Consider the following 8025-nt stretch of genomic DNA (forward strand, 5'->3'; position numbering starts at 1 on the left):
GGGGAGGAGGCCGCGCCCCCAGCCCCCCCCTCCCGCCCCGCGGGCGCGCAGAGCGGCCGGAGGCACCTGCGGGTGTCCCCCAGCGGAGCGGTTGTAATTGCCGCGTGTGCGCGGGCAACTGGCTAACAGCTGCATCACCGTTGGCACCTTATTTATTATCGGTAACTTTTCCTTCGGGTGCGGGGACAGGACAGCACCCCCGGATGAGAGTTACCTGCATGGTCCACCTCTGCTTCCTGTGCTATTGGTAGCACAGCCGCGGAATTCATCCAGGAAAAAGGAGGAAGGATCCTGTCCTGTAGAACCTGGCAAAGGCGATGTGTTTTCAGCTCCCTGAAGAATCTCTTCCCACCTTTGGTCTACCAATTTTTTTCAATTTTATTTTATATATATGCTCCCTGTTCATTGCAGGGGAGTTGGTCTAGATGACCCTTAATGGTCCCTTCCAACGCAAGCAATTCTACAATTACATATTTTAATCAATTAATTGCACTGCAATTCAACTTGAAAACCACACAGAAACTCTGAATCAGAGTAGGGCCAGAGCTGATAGAACCAAACCTAATCACAGCCTACCTCTGCATGTGCATTTTTGCCCGTGAGCTGCTCCACTGTAGTGCCGCTGTTGAAAGCTTTCAATCCCATTCCTCACATGGAAATGAGTCAGTGTCAGCATTACCCCAGGTTATAAGTCTGGGCACCACTGAACTTGTTTGCTCTTGTTTTCTTCCCTTTAAATTGAATTATTTCAAATTTATTTTTCATTAATAATAATAATGAATTGCTTTGAAGTTTACCTATACTTAATAGTGTCCAAAGCCCCAAAAATTCTAAATGTGTACTCTATCTCTCTCTCTGTAGATACACACACACAGACATGTGTCTCCTCTGCCAGAACAGTGAGATGAATGCACGAGGTTAAAATAGCTCTGTCTGACCCTGGTAGGATTCCCTGTTTATAGAAAGCATTTCTCTAAAACATTCAGCTGCAGTATTTTGAAAAGAGATCTAATTTCCTGCAGGTACATTGAATTTTTTTTTTATTATTTTTTTTTTTTTTTAATTTTATAGTTTGGGGTATACAGGTCTTAAGCTAGGTATGTACTCCTTTAATAGAGCTCTGATAATGTGTCCCTGATAGCAGTTGCATTTTCTGTATCTGCCTTTGTCTACCTGTGCAGCCAGGAAGAAGTTCAAATACACAGCTGACATGCAAACAATGCACACTTTGCTATGCCACATATATGGTCTTCTGAATGGTTTATTTGAGGAAAACCCAGTGCTAACTGTTATCCATTCAGGGTAAACCTGGGCAATGTGGCTCTCTGAAATACCCTTCCCTCACTTTCTACAGCCCCAACAGTGAGGTTGGCAGTGCTGAATGCAACGGCCCCACTGTGCCACATAGAATCATAGAATCGTTGAATATCCTGAGCTGTAAGGGACCCACGGGATTACTGAGTCCAACTCCAGGCTCCACAAAAGACCGAGATCATTGCCCTGGCACTTTTTGAACTCCAGCACTTGAGGCTGTGCCCAGTGCCCTGGGCAACCTGTTCCATGCCCACTGCACTCTGGTGCAGACCCTTTCCTAACCCCCAGCCGCCCCTCCCCTGACACAACTCCATGCTCTTCCCTCAGGTTCTGTTGCTAGACTACAGGGAGAAATCACCCCTGGGGCTCCTGCACCCGCTCTGGCTCCCCATCCCCCTGTAGTTGGTACAGATCAACAGAAGCCTGGAATACTGTGAGTAGAAGAAAGCTCTTCTCATACTCATGTATCTTTCTGCGGAGAAAATCCATTTAAATCAGCACTAGGCCATAACAGAATTAACGTCCATTTACTATACCAACACCATGTGTTGAGGTGGGAGTGCACTGGACATCACTTTACACCTCAAGTGTCTGAAGGGATTGCAAGAGGCTTGTAGATGTGCTGACATGCAAAGTGTTGTTTCCCATAGGATGCTGAAACATTCAGGTATTCAACTAGTGCACATTCCTCATTACTTTAGATCCTGCAGCAATTCCTATTCGATGCCTTCAGGCATGGTATGGCAGCACGATACATCCCATCAGAAAGCAGAGCAATGCCACTGCTCAGCAGATGTTTGACACGAAGTACCATGCCAGCCAGCAGCACTACACCATACCAGAAATGATTTTGACACAACACAGTGTCAGTGCCGCAGAGCAAAACTAGCATGTTCCAAAAATAGGGACAAATTCACCTCTGGCACAAGTAGAAGTAACTGCAGTGACTTCATTAGATTTGCATCTGCTTATGTCAACAATGAATCTGGCCCGTAATCTGGAATTTACATAGAAGAGCGGTAAGTGGCTGTGTTTTCAGAGATCTTATACAACGTTTTGCTCCAGCACTCAGCATCATGAGGCGGTTGGGGTAAAGCCACCACCTCTCTCAGCAGTTTCCTTTCCACCCCACAAGAAGCAGCATCAAGTTTCCATTTTTAGCAGTGTAACAGTGCCCCAGAGTATACAGTGTCACTTCTAGAGGCATGGGCAGTTCCGAATTTGGAGATTTCTCAAGGAGTAAGAACACTAAGTAAATAAATAAATAAAATTATGGAATAGAAGAGGGTCTCTGCTTTCTACTTCCACACTGTTTCACAATGTTCACTTTAAGCATTAGGGACCCAGGAACTGAGGCAAACCATAAAATTTCTATGAGGGACGGTGCAATAGTAAAATAAAGATACGAAATAAGGAACTTGGCTGAAATGTTGCAGTGTCAGATCTGATGAGATATGGAGGCTTTCCAAAAAGAAACTGTAATGTACTGGTGCTCCCTTTCACCACCTGGGAGCAGAAAACACAGCATAGTGGTGCAAACGCATGACACTAACAAAGGGAGAGAAGGGAGCAGACCAGGCTGATATGAGATATTCACAGCGGAGCAACACGCGTGGTCCTTACTTTAATCTGTCACTTTAATAGGGAACATTAGTTGAAATACAAGCCATTCAGTTGAGTGTATTCATCTTTGCTGTGTATTCAAGTTGCTTAAACCCATCAGGCTGCGTTACTAGATGAACTCCAGCAGTGCTAAGGGCATCCCTAGAAAACAAAGACCAGAAAATCCTGATGGAAAACCAGGTGAGCACAGCAACCAGACACAGCTTGGTACATCAGATCTATGGCCAATAGCACTGAGGAAGCTCGGTTTGCCTGCTACATTCTATTTCTGGCAGAGAGGAACTGTGCTGGGACATGGTGATCTGCTGCAAAGGTGCGTTGAGAACCCATGTGTTTGGCTGTTTCAAGCTGACCTTTTCCCGTTGGTGCTCACTGCTTCCACAGATCAGGAAGTTCACACAGACGCTCGAGCAAATGCTGGAGAACTGTTGCAAGCATTTCAAACCTTCTGAACAACAGCAACAAAAAAGCAAGGATCCTCCCCTCCCTTTTCACCACGACACTGTCACTTCCAAATATTTCCTTGAGGAGAGAACTCTGTACGTTTTGCAGTTCTGCAGAGATTAAAGCAAGCAAACAAACGCGTCCTCTCCCTCATTTCCCCCCTGCCTCACTTCACCCTCTGCTGGCATCCTGTAAGTATTTAAACCATTGCGAACCACACCCAGCTAGCTGTGGCTAGCAGCTACGAGCAGAGCCCCTTGGCTTTGATACTGTGGTCCGCTCAACGGCCAAAAATGCAGAGTGTTACATTTTCCTAAAAGGAGAGACCAAATCTGAAGATATGCACTGAATTCCCAGGAAATAAACACCAGGCATTATCCATGCCTTATATGTAAAGGAATGGAAAGGGTGAAAAATATGTTTGCTTGCAAGAAGCTGGGAATTCTCTCGTAAGATGACAAATAAAAATAATTGATTCTGACAAAACAGAATTTTTGTGGAGAAAGCTCAACTTTTACAAACATCCTCTAATGCAAGCTAGGTTTCTGGTAGAGCTTGCCACACAGATTTCTGATGGTTTCACACCCATTTGCACACACTAGGGAGTTTTCTTTGACCTAAGGACTCGAGGGCTCCTAGGGACATCCCTGTGAAGCTGCAGTGCCATCATCATGGTGACCTCACCTCCAGCTGAAGGTGTGAGTCCCAGAAGTGCAGGAGGCACTGGAGAGTTCCACAACCACAGGGCTAAGCACGAGCTCTCCCTACACCCCAGGGAATACCTAACTTCGGGGCAGGCAAGCAACCCATTCCACTCCTGAAACAAACTGAATGGAAACACACTGAGATTATCCTAAACATCTAGAGAGAGAGAAGAGAAGGATGTGAATTATTTCCTTCTTCCTGGACAAAGTTTCTCTCTATATATACTTACACTGCCCCAGTTGGAAACAATAAGGAAATTCAAGGGCTGAGCGTTTGGGAGAAAAAGAAGTGTTCCATTCATTCAATGCCATTTTCATTCATAAAGCACCTTGTGAGTACAGGAAACAGGCTTAATGTTTCCTTTATAAATATAGTAATTACACACCACCATCAAGGTTTTGACCCCTCTGGAATGGAGGCAGCAGCATGTGTGTGGCAAGCATGCTGCCCTGAGATTTCACATCACTCAATTCAAAGAGCAATGAAATGCAGCAAACAACTGACCAAAGATATGATCATCAGATGCGCAGCAACATTTCTGTGTTTTGTGAGGATCTGGACACCTCTCCAGTCATATCCTTCATGTTCTGTAATAAAAAGAAAGCTGCAGAGCCAATTACACCAAATGTCTATCTTTAAGCCACTAACAGCTTTCACATCTCATGCCTGTAATCTTCAACAAATAGATCAAGGACTGTTATTCATTTTAATGCCTAAATGCATTATATTATTCTTGTTATAATATTTTCTGTTACCACAGAAAATGTTTTGCTCCCAAAGAAAAAGAGGGAATTGTGTCAAAAGCTCAAATTCTTCCCTGAAACATGACCGTTTTTAACGGCTTTAATGAAAGATATGCAGTGGAATCCCAGGGCACAATCTGGCACTAAAATCCACTATCTATATTGGAATTCTTTTACCACGTCTTTTTCACAGTGCATTATTAAACATGTTTCCTTCTCAGCAATTGAGTTTTGGGGCCCTGTTGTGTATGTAAGGGAAGCACAAAGCAGCTGGGGAAGAACTGTAAAGGAGAAGAGAACAGAAATTTTCTGATGCAGGACGAAGCCTTTCTAGCATTCTCACAGAGCACATGGGGATCCTCCCTGTAGCTGTTGCAGTAGCAGCAGTTGGTCCAAGTCAGGGCTGCTCTGTGCCGCTCCCAGCCTGAAGGTTGCTTTGCCCCCCACTCCCTGTGGGATCTGTGGATGGGGCACAGACACTCTTCTCAGTCTCCTGGTACAACTCTGGGGCTGTGGCAGCAGTGGTGAATTTGGAGCAATTCTGGATGAAGCCCAATGGTGCCAAATGTCCGCAAAGCTTGGGGGAACAGGATTTTATTGTTCTGTGAGCTGAAGACAGGCAACCTGTTCATGAACACCGACACTTGGCTCTGAGATGCTTCCTGTTGTCTTCAGTGCAACTACATACAGCATACAATGGTCCTCCAGTCATTGGTACACCTGTAACTGCTGAACAGTATGGATGCAAACACTTTCTGATGAACACTGTACAGAGTTCTTGTCAGTTTTACACAACTGGGGGCAAGCTGGCATTTGGCCTGACCTAGCAGGAAGCCCATAGTGAACCATTAGCTCAGCAGCACATTTAGAATCAAATCTGGACCAATAAACTGAATCTGCAGCAGAGCACGTCATCAACTAACTTCAAAGGTTTTGATATAGTCCAACAAGCCCAAAGGTGCAGTCAAGTCTCTAGATGACTCTTCAGCCACAACTGCTATCAGAAGAAACCCTCCCATCTTCCTCACTTGCTTTTGCTTCCTCTCAACACAGATAAGCGTGCATATCAGGTTAATAGAACAGGAATACTGGCCCAAGTTAGGAGTAACACAGTAAACTTCTTATTTAACTAGGATTAATCATTGGTATGAATAAAATAATCTTAAAATCTGACTTTCTCACATCCAAATGATGCCTAGATTTTCTACAGCCATCTCTGCTGGCATAGCTGGAGCTACCACCTTCCCCCATTCCGCATTTTGATATCACAATCTGCAGGAGAATGGGAATGATACTATGTACCTGTTTCATCCTCAGGCTTCTGTCAGTATTGTACAGTTTTCTCATCAAATTTTGCAGATCCATTTCCCAAAGTAGGCTGCTTTAGGTAACTCCTTACGAAACAGAGTAATTGTAGTACTGCATCTAGTTGTGTTGCATTCATTTTACTTCTTCCTCCTTTTCTTCTGTTCAATATAAGTGGTTTCTACAACAGTTCAGCATGAACTAGTCCTTAAGATTCACTGGATGTGATTAATGACTACAGCAACACTTGATGAATGCCTCTGTTTGCAGAAACAGGGAAACACAAATCCTTTCTTTAGCTTAAATGACAGAAAGTGTTTACTACAAGAGATGCTGCAATGTTTTTAATATCAAGCATCACTTCCCAACCCTAAACATGTAAGTGGAAAGTAGTTTACTGCTATGCATGCAATTTCTTAAACACCTATAACAATTTAACAGTTGCTTGGGTTTCTTTGTTTTGGTTTTTACTTCTTTCACAGAGTGCATTTTAGAGTAATATTTGCTCCTATTTTAGAGTAATTTGCTCCTATTCCAGATTACCATAATAATCAAAACTATCGTCATTTTCTAGTTTCTTTTCTTATTGCTCTTATGACTTCATTATCATAGTCTTTTCATTAGCTTTCCTTCACCCATCAAAAGAATGTGTGTACATGGTGAAGGAAATGGCTAAAAAACAGTTCTAGATTATTACTAGCCTCTTAGTGAATAAAATGCAGATATTAACACTTAAGAAGCTGTTCTCAGTTGTCTATAGCATCATTTTCCCCTCACAAAACTGAATAGTCTTTATGAGTAGGAAAGCACATAGTCAAATCTTAGTGCTTTTATATAAAATTATTTTTACACATTAATATGTACAGCATATTAACTCTCTAATTTCTACAGTGGCTATTTAAGCTATCTCTACTGTTTCTTTTACAGTTGGAGATACAGAGACTATCAGCTTAAACCAGCTCAAAATCATGGGCTTAAGTCATGCCTCTTTTTGATGTCCTGTAGGGAGCAACATTCATTGCATGACTGTTCCGTTTCATAGGCATCTCCATCCTACAGAATATGACTGCCCCAATGAAAAATGGAGTTCTTAAAGCAAACAAAATCATCCTGAAACTGCCTGGAGAAAGCCATTTAAGGAAGTATATTGCTTTCAGTGATGATTCTTCACTTCATAATGGGCCAGAGGATAAGGAAAAATAGAGCAGAATGGTTTCCACTTGGTCTCAAGCTAAAGCAAGCTACAAAATAGGGACAGTATTCCAAAATCAGGAATGAGAGACCTGCAGCTTAAGCTGCATACCCCATCCTATTCCCACAATGGGATTTTCACACCTTATGCCTGAACACATATGTGGATTATCTCTACCATCTAGAAGAAATTCTCTCTTAAAAGTACATATCACACATGAATAGAATAGTTCAGCTGGAATGACAGTCCAACTGTCTGACCTCTTTCTGGCTAATTAAAAGTTAAAGCACATTAATAATGGCATTGTCTAATACCTCTTGAATACTGACTGGCATGGAGCATCAACCACCTTGCTAGGAAACCTATTCCAGGGTTTGATCACCCTCAGGGTAATGAAATTTTTCCTAATGCCCAGTCCAACCCTCTCTTGGCAGCTCTCTACTGTCTCCATTCCGCTATCCAGGAGCAGAGCCTGGCATCTCCTCCTCCTTCCCCTCCTCAGAGAGCTTCAGGGAGCAGTGAGGTCACCTCTTGGTCTTCTCTTCTCCAGGTGGGACAGCCCGGGTGTTCTAAGCCTCTGCCCTCAACATGTGCCTTCCAGCCCTGCTACCAGCTTTGGTACCTCCTCTGGGCACTTTCGAGTACCTTAATGTCTTTTTTTATAATGTGGTGCCCAGAACTGCACATAATATTACAGGT

Source organism: Tetrao urogallus (genome assembly GCF_951394365.1).
Source record: "Tetrao urogallus genome assembly, chromosome: 1".
NCBI classification, from domain to species: Eukaryota; Metazoa; Chordata; class Aves; order Galliformes; family Phasianidae; genus Tetrao; species Tetrao urogallus.